The sequence below is a fragment of the Andrographis paniculata genome, unplaced genomic scaffold (genome assembly GCF_009805555.1).
Source record: "Andrographis paniculata isolate CXL003 unplaced genomic scaffold, ASM980555v1 Contig54END, whole genome shotgun sequence".
NCBI lineage: Eukaryota > Viridiplantae > Streptophyta > Magnoliopsida > Lamiales > Acanthaceae > Andrographis > Andrographis paniculata.
This window is the reverse complement of record NW_026137589.1, coordinates 1,729,307-1,751,790: the sequence shown is the minus strand read 5'-3', so window position 1 is coordinate 1,751,790 and position 22,484 is coordinate 1,729,307.

Sequence of the window (22,484 nt, the reverse complement as noted above, 5' to 3'; positions counted from 1 at the left end):
AAAAGACGACGAACGGGAAGTTTAATTTAATTCATATAAATTGCCCTGTTTGGTTGTGTTTTTTCTTTGATTTCAATTTTAGCCTTTATTGGTTTAATTTTAGTTTCGTATTGGTTTAGTTTTATTTGGGTTTATTCGATTTAATTCGCTTTGTATTTTTTTTAAGAGATATTGTTTGATAAATCCAGAAGATCCAGAAATAAAAATACAATAGTGGTATCAGAACCCGGCAACCGATTCCGAAATTGAAAGAAATATTTGGTTCGAGTTTGATAAGACTCGATCCATGGTAAAAGGCAAATCCTCCGTCTCTTTATTTTTTGTATATTATTATCTTGGTGAATCTTGGTGAAACTGTTGTTAAATAATATGCTGAATTTCTTTGTGTTGATTGGCTATGCATTTCTTGGTGATTGGTGTATAATTTCGGAATTGTTTGTTATTTTTTTATAGTTTTCTTGGTTATATTTCTTGAGAGTTTTTTGTTCCTTTATATTCTTGGTGTATTTCTTGGGTTATATTGTTGTTGTTAGCCTAGTGAAATCTTTTAGAGTTGCTATAGCCAATTATTGTAATAGATGCATGTTTAATTTTCTTTGTGTGTTAGATATGCATGTTTTAGTTTTTCTTTGTGAGAGAGAAAATTTTATGTTAGGTGTTAATTGAAAAATGATTAAAAATAATGAATGATTGAAGCATAATCAAGAATAAATGGATGATTAATTGCTGCATTATGTAATTTCTTGGTGAAAATGGATGATTCTTGATTTGTATGCTATGTGATTAGTTTTGCTTTGTGATTGAGTTCCAAGGTATTCTTAGTGGTAGTGTTTGATCGAACTAGGTGCTTAGTTTTTTGCTTTCCGTCTAGTCGCTTAGTGTTCTTTTAGGGTTAACTTTCTTCCTAGTTATTGAGTGTTTTTCTAGGTTTCGTCCTAGTTGCTCAGTGTTCTTCTAGGTTTTCTCCTAGGTTCCTGAGTGTTCTTCTAGGTAAGATTTCTGAGTGGTTATGTCTCTAGAGATCTTAGTTTTAGTGGTCGGTCAATCCAAGTGCGTAGGCTGTAGGACTTTGAGCTTAGCCCGTAAAGGTGTGTCTAGAGTCGTAGAGTTTAGTGCCTAACGTTTTCTTTGTGTTTAGTGCTGATTGTTCTTTAGTAGACGTTAAATAAGCTGGAGCTTCTATTGTGTGATTCTAAGTTGTTTTGTATTCGCCTTGTGATTGCTTTCCATTGTGTGTATGCATATATGTTGTTTGTTTGTGCAGTATTTGTTTGTACTATGTGCTAGGTTGCTATGTGTTCTATCCAGGAGCATGCTAGGATCTATGTGTTATGTGTAATATGTTTTGTCTGCGTTAACGTTTGTTCATGGATGCAGCGAAGGACAAAAGGCGATGATGAAATCCATTGGTGCTAGGTAAGTCTATATCTAGTAAATACGTATTTTGATATTTGGTTAGATCATGAACAAAATAGATGGATTACGTTGAATTTTGGCCGTTCGAGGCCTAACCCGACATGTCCCTTGGTAAATAATTTGTTGACCCACTTCGTAGCCCGGCCTACGGGATCGGCCCAAACCCTTTAGCCTAAGCCTAAGCCCAAACCCATTAATCACTTTCTCAAGCCCATATCTTAAGTCTATCATATTAATTAATTTATTATGGCAGTTTTAAATATATATAGAGAGAGTGGGTTATATTTGGGCCAGTTAGATTTTTGGAATAAAGAGATAGAGCTAAAGAGGGTGAGACCGAGAGAGAATTAAAGGAGAGAAGAGAGCCGTCCGGTGAGTTCGAGTGATTTTCTGGTGAGAGTAGAACCTTATCCGATGGTCGATTCCGGTGGGTACCGAGGCTTGAAGTGTCACTTACTGTTTTGCTTTCCGTTTAGTCGCTTAGTGTTCTTTTAAGGTTAGCTCTCTTTTTAGTTGCTGAGTGTTTTTCTAGGTTTCGTCCTAGTTGTTTAGTGTTATTCTAGATTTTTTCCTAGGTTGCTGAGTGTTCTTCTAGGTAGGATTTCTGAGTGGTTGTATCTCCGGAGATCTTAGTGTTATTGGTCGATTGATCCAGGTGCTTAGCCTGTAGAGGTGTGTGCTAGAGCCGTAGAGTTTAGTGCCTGAGATTTTCTTTGTGTCTAGTGTTGAGTGTTCTCTAGTAGACGTTAAATAAGTTGGAACTTATGTTATGTGATTCTAAGTTGTTTTGTATTTGCCTTGTGATTTATTTCCTTTGTGTATATGCATGTATATTGTTTGTTTGTACTATGTGCTAGGCTGCTATGTTTTCTATCCAGGCATTTGTGTAATATGATTTGTGTGCGTTAACATTTGTTCGTGGATGCAGTGAGAGACAAAAAATGATAATGAAATTCAATGGTGCTAGGTAAGTCTATATCTAGTAAATATGTATTTTGAGATTTGGTTAAATCAAAACCAAAATAGGTGGAGTATGTTGGAAATTATGGTCGTTCGAGGCCTAACCCGACAAGTTCCTCGGTAAATAATTTGTTGGCCCACTGCGTAGCTCGGCCCACCAGATCGGCTCAAACCCTTTAGCCTAAGCCCAAACCCATTAATCATTTTCCCAAGCCCATATCCTAAGCCTATTGTATTAGTTAATTTGTTAGGGCAGTTTTAGATATATATAGAGAGTGAGTTATATTTGGGCGAGTTAGAATTTCGGAATAAAAAGATAGAGAGAAAGAGGGTGAGACCGAGAGAGAAGGGAAGGAGAGAAGAGAGCCGTCCGGTGAGTTCGAGTGATTTTCTGGTGAGAGTAGAACCTTATCCGATGGTCGATTCCGGTGGGTACCGAGGCTTGAAGTGTCGAGCCGACCTCCAACTTTGAGGTGTGATTACCTCGGGCTACTTTGCACCATGGGGCTGAGCCAAACATCATCCGTCCCTTCGCTAGTAAGATCATTGGAGCTGTTTCGGTTAAAGAAGAATCGCTGAAAGAAAGTAGATCGGAGATCGGAAGCGCTGCCGGAAAGATCTGTTCTAGAACGACGCTGCCCAGCCGCGCCGCTGTGCTGGAGATCACCGGAGTTCAATGTCCGATCCACCACCGCCCGCCGTGGTCTGAGAAGTGGCCGCCGATGTTGTTGTCGCGCTGCCACGAGATTGCCCATTCACTACAAAAAAAATAGTATATTTGTAACGGAATTCCGTTCCTAAAGTTCACGTAGCTAACGTAATTCCGTCCCTAATTCCGTCTCTAATATCATTAGTAATGAAAAAAGTGGATTTAAGAACGAAAAAATCTTGTTACAAAATTGATACTTTTTTGTAGTGATTGTTTTGAAAGTCGTCGGTGAAGTCAGAATAGGAGATCGAAGGATGTCGTCGTCATCATCATCGGTGTTGAATTCCAAACACAGGGAGATGATTTTTTTGATTCTCCCCAATTTCATAAAAAGACGACGAGCACGGAGTTTAATTCAATTCATATAAATTGCCCTGTGTGTTTGTATTTTCCCTTTGATCTCAATTTTAGCTTTTATTGGTTTAATTTCAATTTCGTATTGGTTTAGTTTGATTTGAGTTTATTCGATTTATTTGCTTCCGCTATTAATTGATTTGTATTTTTTTTATAAGGTATTGTTCGATAACTCCAAAATATTCAGAATAAAACCACAACACTTTGGTGATGAAAAAAAAAATGGGAATATGTGCATGTTCATTGATTTTCAAAACATCGACCTTGCAATCCTTGAAGAAGAGGACGTAGTGCCGATAGCCGGTATGTTTATCGATGCCATGGCAAGGAACTACTTATCAACACGCTACGAGCGTTATTTTTCATAGTCTAATTGGCACATCTATAAAGATCTATATAGACAATGTGATTGTCAAATATTTTAAATTGATGTATAAATATATATATATATATAAATAAAGGAGAATGAACAAATGAATGATTAAAAGAGTTTTATTTTATTTTTGTTGATTTATTTTTCCAACAAACAAAGAGTAAAATTCAAAGATATGGAAATATCCTTAAACTTGATTAATTAGTGCCTGAGATTAGGAATCTCTAAACACCGTACGGTACACAAGAAAATTAACTGGAAATTAAAATGCTGGAAATTAAAGTGGTGATCCCCGAATCTCTTGACTTTGATGTCGTTTGTAGATGATTGAAGATAATTTCTCCAAAAAAATTCAAATCCTTAAATATTCTTGAGAAAAGATACTGAAAACCTTCGCCCGAACGGTTACAACGCCTTTTTTCCAACCGTCTGCTAACCCTTCTCTTGTTGACACGTGCCCTCAACCGACCGAAGTGTCATTCTCGCTCTCTAGCAACAGTATCTAACTCCCTGGACCGACCGCAGACCTTCCGCCTCTTTGGCCCGACCGCAAATCTTCCGCCTTATTGATCCGACTGCTAACCTCCCGACTTACAGACCACCCGATTTATTTGGTCCAGTCGCAAACCTCCCGACCTACAGACCATCCGATTTGTTAGTCCAGCCGCAGACCTCCTGACTTAAAGACCATCCGACTTATTGGTCCAACCGCAGACCTCCCGACTTAAAGACCATCCAACTTATTGGTCTAGCCGCAGACCTCCCGACTTAAAGATCATCCAACTTATTGGTCCAGTCGCAGACCTTCCGACCTGCAGACCATCCGACCTGCGGACCTTCCGACCTGAGAATCTTCCGACTTGCGGACTTTCTGTCCTGAGGACTTTCCGACCTGCGGACCTCTCAACCTAAGGACCTTTCGACCTGCGGACCTCCCGACCTGGACTTTCCGTCCTGAGGACTTTCCGACCTGCGGACCTCCCGACCTGAGGACCTTCCGACCTGCGAATTTTCCGTCCTGAGGACGTTCTGACCTGCGGACCTCCCGACCTGCGGACCTTCCGACCCGCTATTTCCTCAGAAATATATCTATTATACCTGAGTTTCGCACGGTGCCCCTCGGCCAATTCGATCAACTCGATTGCTAGGCCCATTTTTCTTTTTACCTTGGGCTTTTAAACCTAATTCTAAATTTCATACGTAACAACTTACCTACCGCCAAGGGACTTTCAAACGCCATTTCTCAATCATCGTTTGGAAGTTCACAAATCACAACCCTACTGAGAAATCACCTTGGCAACTACACCAGTTATTGCAACACTCCTGATTCCACAAAATTTTCCTTTCTTCAATACGAGCCTTTGTGAGTCATAATCTCTACAACTCTCACCATGGTGAATCGATCCATCCCTGCACTCCCTTTCGACGGATCAATCCCTGAAACCACTCTCGTGTCGACGAAAATGCGCACTCCAACTGTTCGCCCATATTGCACAACTGCTGAAGACTCCAACCGTATGAGGGAAGTCTTGGAGGCAAGAAATCTGCTGGCGATCAATAACCCCAACTACAACGCAACCCGCCTCCATGACAACATCAAAACGCACTTGACAAACCCCAAGGATCCCTACCGCACCTGGTACCAAAGAGTAGCAGAACATTACCAGGGTCAATGGAAAGCTCAACAAATCGACCAGGCCATACGTCTGTCAACTCTCCCATGTCATTTACATGAGAAAGTCCTTCTGGCCATGGCAGCGTTTTGGCACCCTGAGGTTTGCATCTTCCTTCTTCCAACAGCCCCCATCGGCCCCACCCTCATGGATATGGCCATGATCGCCCATCTGCCAATCGTAGGGGAAGACCCTGTAATGGGTGCCCTAGATGGACAAGAGCCCAAGGTAGACCATTTGGGCTGGTCTCTGACAGACGTGAAAGAATGGGGCTGGACTAAATTTCTAATAGACCAGCAAGGAGCAAACGGGACCCCTGTAATCGACCGAGAACACACAGCCTTCCTGCTCTTTTGGCTACGTTGTGGTTTCCCTTTCGAAATGTGTCCTCCCTTCTCATCTTGATCTTGCCATACACATAGCCTCGGGTCGGTTCTTTTCATTAGGCACCCTTTTCCTTGCCAATCTCTTTGAAGGGCTATCCAGGGTTAACACCGCCTTACAGAAAAGGATGGTAGAAAATTAGACACTGCTGCGTCGGGTCCTTTCTGGTTTCTGGAACTATGCTTCTGTTTCTATTTTCCCGACGCCTTGGTCATCCTCCCATTGCCCCCACACTTGAGAAGTCTCTAGGAGTAGCCCTTAACCGACTTTGCTTAGGTCGTAATAACCTCCAAGCGTCTGATCCGATCATAACTGCTATCCTTACTGATAATCGAAATGATAGCCATTTCTACCCACACAAAAGGTATATTGGTTATGCATCCGGCTTGTTTTGGCCATTCCTTGTTCTGTCACCTTTGTCCCAACCAGATCCACTTCCACATCCCACCTATTCTTTTTCCTGGGATGTTGCTCTTAAGCCCAGGTCATTATTCGCCAGTAAGAAAATCGATAAAAAGGGTCCCAAAGTCTTCTATACATTCAACTACCAGCCTCAATTTTTGGCCTGTCAATTCGGATGCCAACAAAGCTTGTCTGGTCCCATTGCTCATCCTCATTTAATAATTCAAAGTCCGGATGGGAGAGCTATTCCTGATGCAATCGCCCCATACATATCCCAACTCACCAATTACATAACTTCCAACTCTTACATTCCTTACAAATCTTCTCCAACTTCAGTTGAATCCTTTCGCGAGTGGTGGTCGGTTACTTGGGCCTTGATTGCCCCTAGCAAGGATCGTTTGCTGGGCATCCTTCTTCCCCCACTTGCATTAACATTAGGGGCGACCCCTCTGACCAACACCCGAAGGAACTTGATTACTCAAGGCACTGAGTAAGGTACTCCACAGAGGAAGAGAAAAGCCTTTCAGACTCAAACTATTGCCCCTTCTGGGGACAATCAACCGTCCCTAACAAACCGCCCACCCGGTAGGCCCCTTGTAAAGACCCGACCCCGTCCATATATAATCTCATACTTTCAATTTAACTTGATCCTTTCCTTACCATGGTATTAATCCTTATTTTATACTCAGGTGTGACTTCGGCCTGGGCGACTGCCCAACCTGCCTCCAGATCAACTAAAGCAGCAAAGCCACCAACCGATCCACTACCAGGACCTGAGCCCCCGACCAAGCGCCGGGCCTCGAATAAAATGCCTTCATCTGCCGAGCAGGCAACAACAAGGGTCTCATCTCCTAGTGAGACGACTGCTTCAGAGATGGTCAGGTTACCTTATGTTGCTTCAGACCCGTCTCTGCCCACTATGGCACCGATGGCCACGCCTATGCCTGCTTCTGCTGCCTCTGATATAGCCGTCCCAAACGCATCAAACCAAAGAACAGCCAACCTGAGAGTAGCAGACCCAATAGCAGCCGACCCGGGAGTAGCAGACCCAATAGCAGCCGACCTGGGGGTAGCCGACCCAGGGGCAGTTGACTTGGAGGTAGCCGACCCAGGCGCAGCAGACCCTCTACCAGCAGCGAACAGACAGGAAGGAGAACCTGTACCTGCTCAACCAAGGGGGCTCTTACAGGAGTTACAAGAGATTCATTCCTCCGACTCAGAGACTTCTGTTAATCTGGTAACCATTTGAGATTTCTCCTCTCACACTACAAGCTAATGTTAACATAATATTTAACACACTATATTTCCATAATTCAGGGACCCAGATCTAAACCTCAACGCCCATTGGAAGCAGCAGACGAGTCGGCTATTAAAATATCAACCAACCAGCCTTCCAAGTTCGTGGCTATCCTGGCACCCTCAGTAACCACCATTCGTTCAGAGGTAAGAACAATTTCCACAATAATTTTCAATATTCATGCTCTATTTAGTCTGAGATAAACATCTTTTATTTTAGGGATGTTCTGACCTAGCCCTGTTGTCGGTCGTCCCCATTCCAACGGACGTCCGAGCTATAATTGCACAGGCTGTTGACCAATCTTTTCCCAACCTGAGGTCAGACTTGCTTGACAGCCTTCTTCAAACCATTGGTGGTCTCTTGTTTCAAATGTCTTCAGAGTCGGCTGCTGCCCCCATTCTTCACCAACTGATGGAACGACTATCCGAACTCCGGAATGAAGTTTTGTTCGCCCAACTTTTGACGGCTGAGACACCCTTGCCTGATTTGGATAGAATAAGTTTGGAGGCTTCCTTGACCAAGGCCAAGGAATCTATTCAACAGACAATTGGCCGACTAGAAGGCCTGAATAATGCCAAGGCACAAATAGAGGGGTCAATCCAGCAAAAGGAAGCAGAACTGAGGGCGCTTCATCAAGAGAAATCAGTCCTTGAAGGCCATATAAACGATGAACAACGCCTAATTGAGCGATACCAAAGCAATGCAGCCGACCTGGACTAGGAGTTAAAGATTCACGCCCGATCACAACTCATAAAGCAGTACCAGTCGGCTGCTAATAACAGGCGACTCTCTAGGACACAGGATAAATGGTCCTAAATAAAACTTGTCTTAGGGTCTCTTTTGTAAATTTTGACTTGGTACATAAAATTTCTCTCCTTTTATTAAAGATCACCTTCCAAGATTCCAACCCTCCGGGGAACCAATCCATTCATCACCCTTATAAATATTTGCAGTCCTTGCAAATCATCAAATAAATATTTACTCACAAATCAACCTTGCACAAGCCTGCCAACCAGTATTAAAATGACTCCTCACCGTCCTCATGTTCCTATAAACAATTGGCAAGGTGTTATCCAACCCTTTTCTGTGGGTAATCATCCAGTTGGAGGTCATGCTGAAGACCTGCTATGCACCCTCAAACAATTAGATTTCAAATTCAAGTTTTCCCAACGAGGCAGAAAGACCATCCATCGTGTCATTCGCCTGATGGAAAACGTGCTAGAAGGATATGAGACCCTTCGAGATATTCAAAGTCGCCTTCCCGACATTGATCATCACATGGATTTGATTGAACACCACGTGATAGCCATACTTCCAGACCTTGGCTGGGATCACACCTTCTCCAACCAACGTATGGTCTTTTTAAGATTACGCACTCTTGTTGATCGTGAACGCCAAGCTGTGACAGACATGAAAGCTCGGACCGAATATGATCTTGAGAAGATGCAGGACCAATGGGAGAAGTACCGACCTAGCTTAGAAGACCTTATTGATGAAGAGCCAGAACTAATCCTTAATCATTGGAATGACGATTCTGACTCAGGAGAAAGTGATCCTCGGCATGATTCAACATCTGACCATGAATGAACCCTTGTTAGGTTCGAACCCTTGGCAAATGGGTTCTGAAAACTTATTGTTTCATGCCTTCTTGTAATCTGAAAAGACAAGAAAATACCTCTTCAGATATCTAGCATTAATGCAGTCGTGTACCCTTTTACCTTCTTGATTTATGATAATAAATGCACCATTTCCAATTTTCTTTTGAATTATGAATGGTCCCTCCCAATTCGGGGACCACTTTCATAATTGATCAACCTTTTTATAAGTTGGAAGAATAGTCTTCCAGACCAGGTCTCCTTCTTTAAATGTTTAGTAAATGATTTTCTTTCCATAAGTCTTGGCCCTGATCTCATTTTGCTTCACAATCTGATCAATTGCATGAAGTCGGTTGACATCCAAAGTTTCCAATTGCTGCAACATCATTTGTTGATATTCCTTAGTAAATTCATCATTGGTAAAGCTTGTGCGTCCAGATGAGACCTGCACTTCGGCTGGCAACACAGCATCTTGTCCAAAAGTGAGCTGATATGGTGAAAACCCTGTGGCAGAACTTCTGTTATTCCTATGTGCCCATAAAGCTCGAGATAACAACAAATGCCATTTCCTTGGGTTCTCCTCAATTGTTTTCTTGATGATCCCAATGATAATCTTTAGCTACTTCTGCCTACCCATTAGCTTGGGGATAATAAGGCGAAGAATGATTCAGACGAATGCCAAACTCTGCCAAGAAGCTTAAAAACTTCTCCCCATTAAAGACCAGACCTTGGTCGGTTGTTACTGAATGAGGTATATCATATCTATATATGATCTGATTCAGCACAAAATCAATAACCTCCTTCTGATCTACATTTTTCAAAGCAACCCCCTCCACCCATTTGGTGAAATAATCTGTTGCGACCAGAATAGAACAATGATTCTTGGATGATGGAGGATGAATTTTACCAATGATATCCATAGCCCAAGATTTGAAAGGTCATGGTTTCACCATCGCTTGCAATTCTGTTACTGGTAAATGAATTAACTGCCCGTGCCTCTGACATTCTTGGCAGCCCTTGGCAAATTGTATGCAGTCTTAAAAAATCTTTGGCCAAAAGAAACCTAAACGATGAATAACCCATCTTATGTTCAGACCTGCTCGATAAGCCCCACACATTCCACTGTGTACTTCTGTCATCACCTCCAAGGCCTGCTCGGGACCCAAACATTTTAAGAGTAATCCTTCGAATGTCCTTTTATATAACACTCCCTATACCAACTGAAATCGTAATGCTTTCAATCGAATTCCAATTGGTACATTTGCTCCTGAATCTTGCAAATACAGGATAAGTTCTGTCCTCAAGTCGGTTCCTATTTCTGTCTCAGGACCGACCTCTGCACAAATATCTTTTGAGATTCTTTTGCACGCTTTTTGAGCTAGGTCGTCTGCAAATTGATTTTCCTTTCTAGGAATAAACTTAATTATGACTTCGGAGATCTTTGATAGCAACCGACCTACCAAATCCCTGTACCTGCGTAGGTGGGGATAATTGCAAACATACTTTTTGTTTTCCTGATTAATCACCAATTGGGAATCTCCTTTTATAATGACCGATTGAACTTTCCTAGCTATCAAAGCCTCCAGACCCAAGATTAAAGCCTCATATTCTGCTGAATTATGGGTCATAGTTTCTAATTGCAACTGCAGATTAATCCTTTGGCCATCTGGCCCTTATAACAAAACTCCGGCTCCCGATCTGTTTCCTGAGGTAGAACCATAAAAAAACATTAACCAATTTTGAGTTTATTCGATTTATTTGCTTCCGCTATTAATTGATTTGTATTTTTTTTATAAGGCATTGTTCGATAACTCCAAAATATTCAGAATAAAACCACAACACTTTGGTGATGAAAAAAAAAATGGGAATATGTGCATGTTCATTGATTTTCAAAACATCGACCTTGCAATCCTTGAAGAAGAGGACGTAGTGCCGATAGCCGGTATGTTTATCGATGCCATGGCAAGGAACTACTTATCAACACGCTACGAGCGTTATTTTTCATAGTCTAATTGGCACATCTATAAAGATCTATATAGACAATGTGATTGTCAAATATTTTAAATTGATGTATAAATATATATATATATATATAAATAAAGGAGAATGAACAAATGAATGATTAAAAGAGTTTTATTTTATTTTTGTTGATTTATTTTTCCAACAAACAAAGAGTAAAATTCAAAGATATGGAAATATCCTTAAACTTGATTAATTAGTGCCTGAGATTAGGAATCTCTAAACACCGTACGGTACACAAGAAAATTAACTGGAAATTAAAATGCTGGAAATTAAAGTGGTGATCCCCGAATCTCTTGACTTTGATGTCGTTTGTAGATGATTGAAGATAATTTCTCCAAAAAAATTCAAATCCTTAAATATTCTTGAGAAAAGATACTGAAAACCTTCGCCCGAACGGTTACAACGCCTTTTTTCCAACCGTCTGCTAACCCTTCTCTTGTTGACACGTGCCCTCAACCGACCGAAGTGTCATTCTCGCTCTCTAGCAACAGTATCTAACTCCCTGGACCGACCGCAGACCTTCCGCCTCTTTGGCCCGACCGCAAATCTTCCGCCTTATTGATCCGACTGCTAACCTCCCGACTTACAGACCACCCGATTTATTTGGTCCAGTCGCAAACCTCCCGACCTACAGACCATCCGATTTGTTAGTCCAGCCGCAGACCTCCTGACTTAAAGACCATCCGACTTATTGGTCCAACCGCAGACCTCCCGACTTAAAGACCATCCAACTTATTGGTCTAGCCGCAGACCTCCCGACTTAAAGATCATCCAACTTATTGGTCCAGTCGCAGACCTTCCGACCTGCAGACCATCCGACCTGCGGACCTTCCGACCTGAGAATCTTCCGACTTGCGGACTTTCTGTCCTGAGGACTTTCCGACCTGCGGACCTCTCAACCTAAGGACCTTTCGACCTGCGGACCTCCCGACCTGGACTTTCCGTCCTGAGGACTTTCCGACCTGCGGACCTCCCGACCTGAGGACCTTCCGACCTGCGAATTTTCCGTCCTGAGGACGTTCTGACCTGCGGACCTCCCGACCTGCGGACCTTCCGACCCGCTATTTCCTCAGAAATATATCTATTATACCTGAGTTTCGCACGGTGCCCCTCGGCCAATTCGATCAACTCGATTGCTAGGCCCATTTTTCTTTTTACCTTGGGCTTTTAAACCTAATTCTAAATTTCATACGTAACAACTTACCTACCGCCAAGGGACTTTCAAACGCCATTTCTCAATCATCGTTTGGAAGTTCACAAATCACAACCCTACTGAGAAATCACCTTGGCAACTACACCAGTTATTGCAACACTCCTGATTCCACAAAATTTTCCTTTCTTCAATACGAGCCTTTGTGAGTCATAATCTCTACAACTCTCACCATGGTGAATCGATCCATCCCTGCACTCCCTTTCGACGGATCAATCCCTGAAACCACTCTCGTGTCGACGAAAATGCGCACTCCAACTGTTCGCCCATATTGCACAACTGCTGAAGACTCCAACCGTATGAGGGAAGTCTTGGAGGCAAGAAATCTGCTGGCGATCAATAACCCCAACTACAACGCAACCCGCCTCCATGACAACATCAAAACGCACTTGACAAACCCCAAGGATCCCTACCGCACCTGGTACCAAAGAGTAGCAGAACATTACCAGGGTCAATGGAAAGCTCAACAAATCGACCAGGCCATACGTCTGTCAACTCTCCCATGTCATTTACATGAGAAAGTCCTTCTGGCCATGGCAGCGTTTTGGCACCCTGAGGTTTGCATCTTCCTTCTTCCAACAGCCCCCATCGGCCCCACCCTCATGGATATGGCCATGATCGCCCATCTGCCAATCGTAGGGGAAGACCCTGTAATGGGTGCCCTAGATGGACAAGAGCCCAAGGTAGACCATTTGGGCTGGTCTCTGACAGACGTGAAAGAATGGGGCTGGACTAAATTTCTAATAGACCAGCAAGGAGCAAACGGGACCCCTGTAATCGACCGAGAACACACAGCCTTCCTGCTCTTTTGGCTACGTTGTGGTTTCCCTTTCGAAATGTGTCCTCCCTTCTCATCTTGATCTTGCCATACACATAGCCTCGGGTCGGTTCTTTTCATTAGGCACCCTTTTCCTTGCCAATCTCTTTGAAGGGCTATCCAGGGTTAACACCGCCTTACAGAAAAGGATGGTAGAAAATTAGACACTGCTGCGTCGGGTCCTTTCTGGTTTCTGGAACTATGCTTCTGTTTCTATTTTCCCGACGCCTTGGTCATCCTCCCATTGCCCCCACACTTGAGAAGTCTCTAGGAGTAGCCCTTAACCGACTTTGCTTAGGTCGTAATAACCTCCAAGCGTCTGATCCGATCATAACTGCTATCCTTACTGATAATCGAAATGATAGCCATTTCTACCCACACAAAAGGTATATTGGTTATGCATCCGGCTTGTTTTGGCCATTCCTTGTTCTGTCACCTTTGTCCCAACCAGATCCACTTCCACATCCCACCTATTCTTTTTCCTGGGATGTTGCTCTTAAGCCCAGGTCATTATTCGCCAGTAAGAAAATCGATAAAAAGGGTCCCAAAGTCTTCTATACATTCAACTACCAGCCTCAATTTTTGGCCTGTCAATTCGGATGCCAACAAAGCTTGTCTGGTCCCATTGCTCATCCTCATTTAATAATTCAAAGTCCGGATGGGAGAGCTATTCCTGATGCAATCGCCCCATACATATCCCAACTCACCAATTACATAACTTCCAACTCTTACATTCCTTACAAATCTTCTCCAACTTCAGTTGAATCCTTTCGCGAGTGGTGGTCGGTTACTTGGGCCTTGATTGCCCCTAGCAAGGATCGTTTGCTGGGCATCCTTCTTCCCCCACTTGCATTAACATTAGGGGCGACCCCTCTGACCAACACCCGAAGGAACTTGATTACTCAAGGCACTGAGTAAGGTACTCCACAGAGGAAGAGAAAAGCCTTTCAGACTCAAACTATTCCCCCTTCTGGGGACAATCAACCGTCCCTAACAAACCGCCCACCCGGTAGGCCCCTTGTAAAGACCCGACCCCGTCCATATATAATCTCATACTTTCAATTTAACTTGATCCTTTCCTTACCATGGTATTAATCCTTATTTTATACTCAGGTGTGACTTCGGCCTGGGCGACTGCCCAACCTGCCTCCAGATCAACTAAAGCAGCAAAGCCACCAACCGATCCACTACCAGGACCTGAGCCCCCGACCAAGCGCCGGGCCTCGAATAAAATGCCTTCATCTGCCGAGCAGGCAACAACAAGGGTCTCATCTCCTAGTGAGACGACTGCTTCAGAGATGGTCAGGTTACCTTATGTTGCTTCAGACCCGTCTCTGCCCACTATGGCACCGATGGCCACGCCTATGCCTGCTTCTGCTGCCTCTGATATAGCCGTCCCAAACGCATCAAACCAAAGAACAGCCAACCTGAGAGTAGCAGACCCAATAGCAGCCGACCCGGGAGTAGCAGACCCAATAGCAGCCGACCTGGGGGTAGCCGACCCAGGGGCAGTTGACTTGGAGGTAGCCGACCCAGGCGCAGCAGACCCTCTACCAGCAGCGAACAGACAGGAAGGAGAACCTGTACCTGCTCAACCAAGGGGGCTCTTACAGGAGTTACAAGAGATTCATTCCTCCGACTCAGAGACTTCTGTTAATCTGGTAACCATTTGAGATTTCTCCTCTCACACTACAAGCTAATGTTAACATAATTTTTAACACACTATATTTCCATAATTCAGGGACCCAGATCTAAACCTCAACGCCCATTGGAAGCAGCAGACGAGTCGGCTAATAAAATATCAACCAACCAGCCTTCCAAGTTCGTGGCTATCCTGGCACCCTCAGTAACCACCATTCGTTCAGAGGTAAGAACAATTTCCACAATAATTTTCAATATTCATGCTCTATTTAGTCTGAGATAAACATCTTTTATTTTAGGGATGTTCTGACCTAGCCCTGTTGTCGGTCGTCCCCATTCCAACGGACGTCCGAGCTATAATTGCACAGGCTGTTGACCAATCTTTTCCCAACCTGAGGTCAGACTTGCTTGACAGCCTTCTTCAAACCATTGGTGGTCTCTTGTTTCAAATGTCTTCAGAGTCGGCTGCTGCCCCCATTCTTCACCAACTGATGGAACGACTATCCGAACTCCGGAATGAAGTTTTGTTCGCCCAACTTTTGACGGCTGAGACACCCTTGCCTGATTTGGATAGAATAAGTTTGGAGGCTTCCTTGACCAAGGCCAAGGAATCTATTCAACAGACAATTGGCCGACTAGAAGGCCTGAATAATGCCAAGGCACAAATAGAGGGGTCAATCCAGCAAAAGGAAGCAGAACTGAGGGCGCTTCATCAAGAGAAATCAGTCCTTGAAGGCCATATAAACGATGAACAACGCCTAATTGAGCGATACCAAAGCAATGCAGCCGACCTGGACTAGGAGTTAAAGATTCACGCCCGATCACAACTCATAAAGCAGTACCAGTCGGCTGCTAATAACAGGCGACTCTCCAGGACACAGGATAAATGGTCCTAAATAAAACTTGTCTTAGGGTCTCTTTTGTAAATTTTGACTTGGTACATAAAATTTCTCTCCTTTTATTAAAGATCACCTTCCAAGATTCCAACCCTCCGGGGAACCAATCCATTCATCACCCTTATAAATATTTGCAGTCCTTGCAAATCATCAAATAAATATTTACTCACAAATCAACCTTGCACAAGCCTGCCAACCAGTATTAAAATGACTCCTCACCGTCCTCATGTTCCTATAAACAATTGGCAAGGTGTTATCCAACCCTTTTCTGTGGGTAATCATCCAGTTGGAGGTCATGCTGAAGACCTGCTATGCACCCTCAAACAATTAGATTTCAAATTCAAGTTTTCCCAACGAGGCAGAAAGACCATCCATCGTGTCATTCGCCTGATGGAAAACGTGCTAGAAGGATATGAGACCCTTCGAGATATTCAAAGTCGCCTTCCCGACATTGATCATCACATGGATTTGATTGAACACCACGTGATAGCCATACTTCCAGACCTTGGCTGGGATCACACCTTCTCCAACCAACGTATGGTCTTTTTAAGATTACGCACTCTTGTTGATCGTGAACGCCAAGCTGTGACAGACATGAAAGCTCGGACCGAATATGATCTTGAGAAGATGCAGGACCAATGGGAGAAGTACCGACCTAGCTTAGAAGACCTTATTGATGAAGAGCCAGAACTAATCCTTAATCATTGGAATGACGATTCTGACTCAGGAGAAAGTGATCCTCGGCATGATTCAACATCTGACCATGAATGAACCCTTGTTAGGTTCGAACCCTTGGCAAATGGGTTCTGAAAACTTATTGTTTCATGCCTTCTTGTAATCTGAAAAGACAAGAAAATACCTCTTCAGATATCTAGCATTAATGCAGTCGTGTACCCTTTTACCTTCTTGATTTATGATAATAAATGCACCATTTCCAATTTTCTTTTGAATTATGAATGGTCCCTCCCAATTCGGGGACCACTTTCATAATTGATCAACCTTTTTATAAGTTGGAAGAATAGTCTTCCAGACCAGGTCTCCTTCTTTAAATGTTTAGTAAATGATTTTCTTTCCATAAGTCTTGGCCCTGATCTCATTTTGCTTCACAATCTGATCAATTGCATGAAGTCGGTTGACATCCAAAGTTTCCAATTGCTGCAACATCATTTGTTGATATTCCTTAGTAAATTCATCATTGGTAAAGCTTGTGCGTCCAGATGAGACCTGCACTTCGGCTGGCAACACAGCATCTTGTCCAAAAGTGAGCTGATATGGTGAAAACCCTGTGGCAGAACTTCTGTTATTCCTATGTGCCCATAAAGCTCGAGATAACAACAAATGCCATTTCCTTGGGTTCTCCTCAATTGTTTTCTTGATGATCCCAATGATAATCTTTAGCTACTTCTGCCTACCCATTAGCTTGGGGATAATAAGGCGAAGAATGATTCAGACGAATGCCAAACTCTGCCAAGAAGCTTAAAAACTTCTCCCCATTAAAGACCAGACCTTGGTCGGTTGTTACTGAATGAGGTATATCATATCTATATATGATCTGATTCAGCACAAAATCAATAACCTCCTTCTGATCTACATTTTTCAAAGCAACCCCCTCCACCCATTTGGTGAAATAATCTGTTGCGACCAGAATAGAACAATGATTCTTGGATGATGGAGGATGAATTTTACCAATGATATCCATAGCCCAAGATTTGAAAGGTCATGGTTTCACCATCGCTTGCAATTCTGTTACTGGTAAATGAATTAACTGCCCGTGCCTCTGACATTCTTGGCAGCCCTTGGCAAATTGTATGCAGTCTTAAAAAATCTTTGGCCAAAAGAAACCTAAACGATGAATAACCCATCTTATGTTCAGACCTGCTCGATAAGCCCCACACATTCCACTGTGTACTTCTGTCATCACCTCCAAGGCCTGCTCGGGACCCAAACATTTTAAGAGTAATCCTTCGAATGTCCTTTTATATAACACTCCCTATACCAACTGAAATCGTAATGCTTTCAATCGAATTCCAATTGGTACATTTGCTCCTGAATCTTGCAAATACAGGATAAGTTCTGTCCTCAAGTCGGTTCCTATTTCTGTCTCAGGACCGACCTCTGCACAAATATCTTTTGAGATTCTTTTGCACGCTTTTTGAGCTAGGTCGTCTGCAAATTGATTTTCCTTTCTAGGAATAAACTTAATTATGACTTCGGAGATCTTTGATAGCAACCGACCTACCAAATCCCTGTACCTGCGTAGGTGGGGATAATTGCAAACATACTTTTTGTTTTCCTGATTAATCACCAATTGGGAATCTCCTTTTATAATGACCGATTGAACTTTCCTAGCTATCAAAGCCTCCAGACCCAAGATTAAAGCCTCATATTCTGCTGAATTATGGGTCATAGTTTCTAATTGCAACTGCAGATTAATCCTTTGGCCATCTGGCCCTTATAACAAAACTCCGGCTCCCGATCTGTTTCCTGAGGTAGAACCATAAAAAAACATTAACCAATTTTGGGTGCTTACATAAGATACACACCCAGTCGGCTGCTCCTCACGATCTGCAAAGTCTGCCAAAAAGTCTGCTACTGCTTGGCCCTTGACCGCCCTCAAAGGAGAATGATACAAATCGAAAGGTGCTAATTTAATGGCCCATTTCATGAGTCTGCCTTGCAACGTAGGTCTTTGCAAAATCAACTTGATGAGATCAACCTTTGAGATAACCTCAACTCTTCTAGGCAGCATGTAATGTTCGAGTTTGGTGCATGCAAACACCAATGAATAGCACATCTTCTCTGGCATTGTATAATTTAATTCTGGTCCTGTGAGAGTCTTGCTCAAATAATAAATTGCCCTCTCATTTCCATCATCTCCATCTTGAGCTAATAAAAAACTAACCACTTCATAGGTATTTGCCAAATAAAGTTTGAGGGGCCGACCTTCCTTGGGAGGCATCAACACAGGTGGTTGAGCCAATGCTTGTTTTATAGCCTCTAAAGCCGTATGTTGGTCTGGTCCCCACTCAAAGGCACTTCCTCCTGGCTTCAATAATTTAGTGATTGGTCTGACCTTGCCAGCAGCATTGGAAATGAACTGCCTGAGATAATTTACTTTTCCCAATAAACTCTGAATTTCTTTAACCGTCTGAGGTGGTCGGCTGGTAAGAATTGCCTTGGCTTTGTTGGCATCGATTTCAATGCCCCTCTCATGAACCAAGAACCCTAAGAAACTCCCAGCTGATATACCAAAAGCACACTTAGTCGGGTTCATTTTCAATTTGTACTTCTTCATCCGACTGAAAGCATCCTTAAGATCCCTCAAATATTCCTCAAAACTAGCAGATTTGACAATAACATCATCAATGTAAACTTCCATAGACTTACCAATGAGATCATGAAAAATTGAGTTCATGGCTCTTTGATAAGTCGCCCCAGCATTCTTCAAACCAAAAGGCATAACTTTCCACTCATAAATGTCTAATGCTCCTGGACATCTAAATGTTATCTTGTGAATATCTTCTTCTGCTAGAAAGATTTGGTTATATCCTGCATAACCATCCATCAAACTAAGAATTTTGTGTCCTGCTGTTGAGTCAATTAGCATGTCGGCCATAGGCATTACATACTCATCTTTAGGGGTGGCCATATTAAGATCTCTGAAATCGATGCATATCCTGATCTTACCATTTTTCTTAACCACTGGTACAATGTTGGCCAACCAGTCTGCATAACGGCAAGGTCGGATGAAACCCACTTTAAGAAGCTTCTGAATCTCTTCTTTAATCTGAGACATCAAGTCAAGACTTATGCATCTTGAAGATTTCTTACAAGGCTTAAAATCCTTTTTAATGGGCAATCGATGTTCTATCAAACTTCGCTCCAGACCAGGCATTTCTGAATAGTCCCAAGCTAAACAATCAATATTGTTTCTTATAACCTCGAGCATCAATGTTTGTTGCTCTCCAGATAAATAACCACTCATTCTGATTATTTTTGGAACCAGGTCGGTTCCTAAATTAAATTCCAGCAGAGCATCTTGTGCTGAGAAAGTTGGCTCTATTTTCTCTAACAGATCAGGCCAACGAAATTGTTCATCTTCTTGGAAATGAACATCATGTATTTTTTTGATTTTTTCTACTTTTTTCAAAAGTTGATCTAAATAATACTGATTAATAAGTAAATTACAATCTTGTAATTCTGCTTCTTCCTTAAGAAATGTATTATACAAAATAGGTCTGGCTTACTAAAGAGCCATATAGTACAGTTGTTCTTTTAAAAGAACATTGAATTCTGGCCAATGAATTTAAAACCCTTCTTTGGGTAGTCATTAGCCATAAAAAACTGATACATTTGAGGTACATGACCAGAATAAAAAACTGATTCTTCAACTTGTTCTGATGCTCCAAAAGGATTGTCATTTGTCTCCATTTTGAAAACCTGGTTGCCTTCCCAGAACATCAATTGTTGATGCAGTGTTGATGGTACACACTTGGATGCATGAATCCAATCTCATCCAAGGAGGATTGAATATGTTGTATCTGCATCCACCACGAAGAAAACAGAAGAAATCTTCTTTGGACCGACTTCAATGGAGGCGACCAACATGCCTTCTGGTTTGGTTGGCTGCCCTGTAAAGCTAGTCATCTCAAAATCCACAGGAGATAGATCATGAACTCCCTTTCCTAACTTCTTGAGAGTCTTTAATGGCATTACATTGAAGATGGCCCCATTATCTATGAAAACCTTTGTGATTGGTTTCCCACAAATATGAGCATTAACGTACAGAGGCTTCAAATGAGACGCCATGCCTTCTGGAATGGGAGGGAAGACTATTGGAGGGACCTCTGATTGAAAGTCAGGATCTGAAATCTTTGCCCATTCTGGTTCTTCTATAGACTCATCCACCAGACTTGCCCACAAAGGCTCTTCCTCAACCCAATTAATTTATGTCATTCGGCAGGGAATACGTAGCCCTAGTCGAGATTTGATAGACCTTGAATCCTTCTCTGGAATCTCGTCTCCGACTTCAATTTCGGGTTGAACAGTTAGAGATTCCAAACAAAATTCCTCCAAAGGCGGGTTAATGTTAATCTTCTTACAATACTGACATTTGAAACCCTCAACTCTTTCATCGGACAAGCCTTTACCCTTCTTTCGCAAGGACCGACCTCCCTCATTGTAATTAACAGTGTCTCGTATGTTGGTCGGCTGCTTTGATGAGGCGACCTCAATGGGCCGATCCTTTTCTACCTCATTCGACTGGTCCAACGAAACAATCCTGATGGACCGACCTCTTTCAGTATACTTAACAACACCTTGGCTGTCATTCGGTTGCTTTGCTGAGGCGCCCCGTATGTACCGACCTCCTTCCGAAGAACTTGGTTGTCTCAAGGAAGCGACCTTGTCTCTGTATCTTGCAGCATACCTACGCTTGGCATTCCGAATCTGAGTACGATTCATGCCTGGGAAGCGAGGATCCACATCAATTGGTAAAGGTTTCTTATTTCGAGTCCATTTGCTTCCAACCGCACCCGTCCTCCTGGTCGGGTGGTCCCGAACCAAAGCTTGATCCTTTAATTCCACATTAAAAGAACCATCTTGGTTGTCCCATTTTTCAGCCACTGTTTTTTCACAGACCTTCAGTTTCTCCTCTGGTCGGCCACTGTTTGATGAATTCCCTTTTTCTTTACTGGAAGTTGCTTGTATATTAACCATTGTTGTGGTTACTTTTGGAAATGGTTGCTGCTGCTTCACTCCCAAAGTAATATATTTGAGCCGACCTGCCTTAATAGCCTTTTGGATCTCATTTCGAAAATGAGTGCATTGACTTGTGTTATGTGTAAAGGAGTTATGCCATTTACAGTATGACCTCCCTTTGATTTCGTCCTTAGTAGCCAACTTCTGCCCCTTTGGAATTCGGATTTGACCATCAGTTAGCAGAATGTCAAATATCTCGTCTGCCTTTGAATTGTCAAAGGTCGGTTGCCCTTTAGCTTCAATTCCTAGTGCTGGCTTTAACTTAGAGCACACATAAGGCTTTCAAGAGATGATTTCGGCCACCATCTCTTCTGTTTGATCATAATCAAAGTCGTATGCTTCTGTTTCCATACTAGCCCTATGTTGACCTTTATTACGCCTGAAATTCGGATCCCTTTCCTTGAAAAGAGACTCTAAACGTCCAGCCTTGGATGCAAGACTTGCCAAATCCTCCACATCATGTGCAGTGAGCGCATCCCTTAGGCGACCATGCATATTTCTAAGCACTAAGTTAGTCATCTCTTTTTCATTAATTATTGTAGGACATCGTCCTTTCATCAATCTCACCCTTTCAATAAATTGTGAAGCTGATTCTTCTGGATATTTTTTCATCTCCAATAAATCAGTCAAAGAAACTGTGGGCAGGGGATTGAAAAATATGGCATGAAATGCCATCTCCAAACCTTCCCAAGTTTGTATTTGCCCAGGTGGCAGACTTACAAACCATGAGAAAGTTGTCCTAGTTAGAGACAATCCAAACAGTTGTAACTTGTAAAAAGAATTGTTACCAATTTCCCCTAACTATGCTGTGAAACACCCCACATGCTCTATAGTAGAGGATCCATCCTCTCCAGAAAGAGCATGAAAATCTGGTGGCCTGTAATTCCTTGGGAGATGATATTCATTAATAATCCTTTCTGGAAAAGGTCTTTCACAAGCAGGTCGGTTGGCCATCTGGGGATTTAGACCGAACTG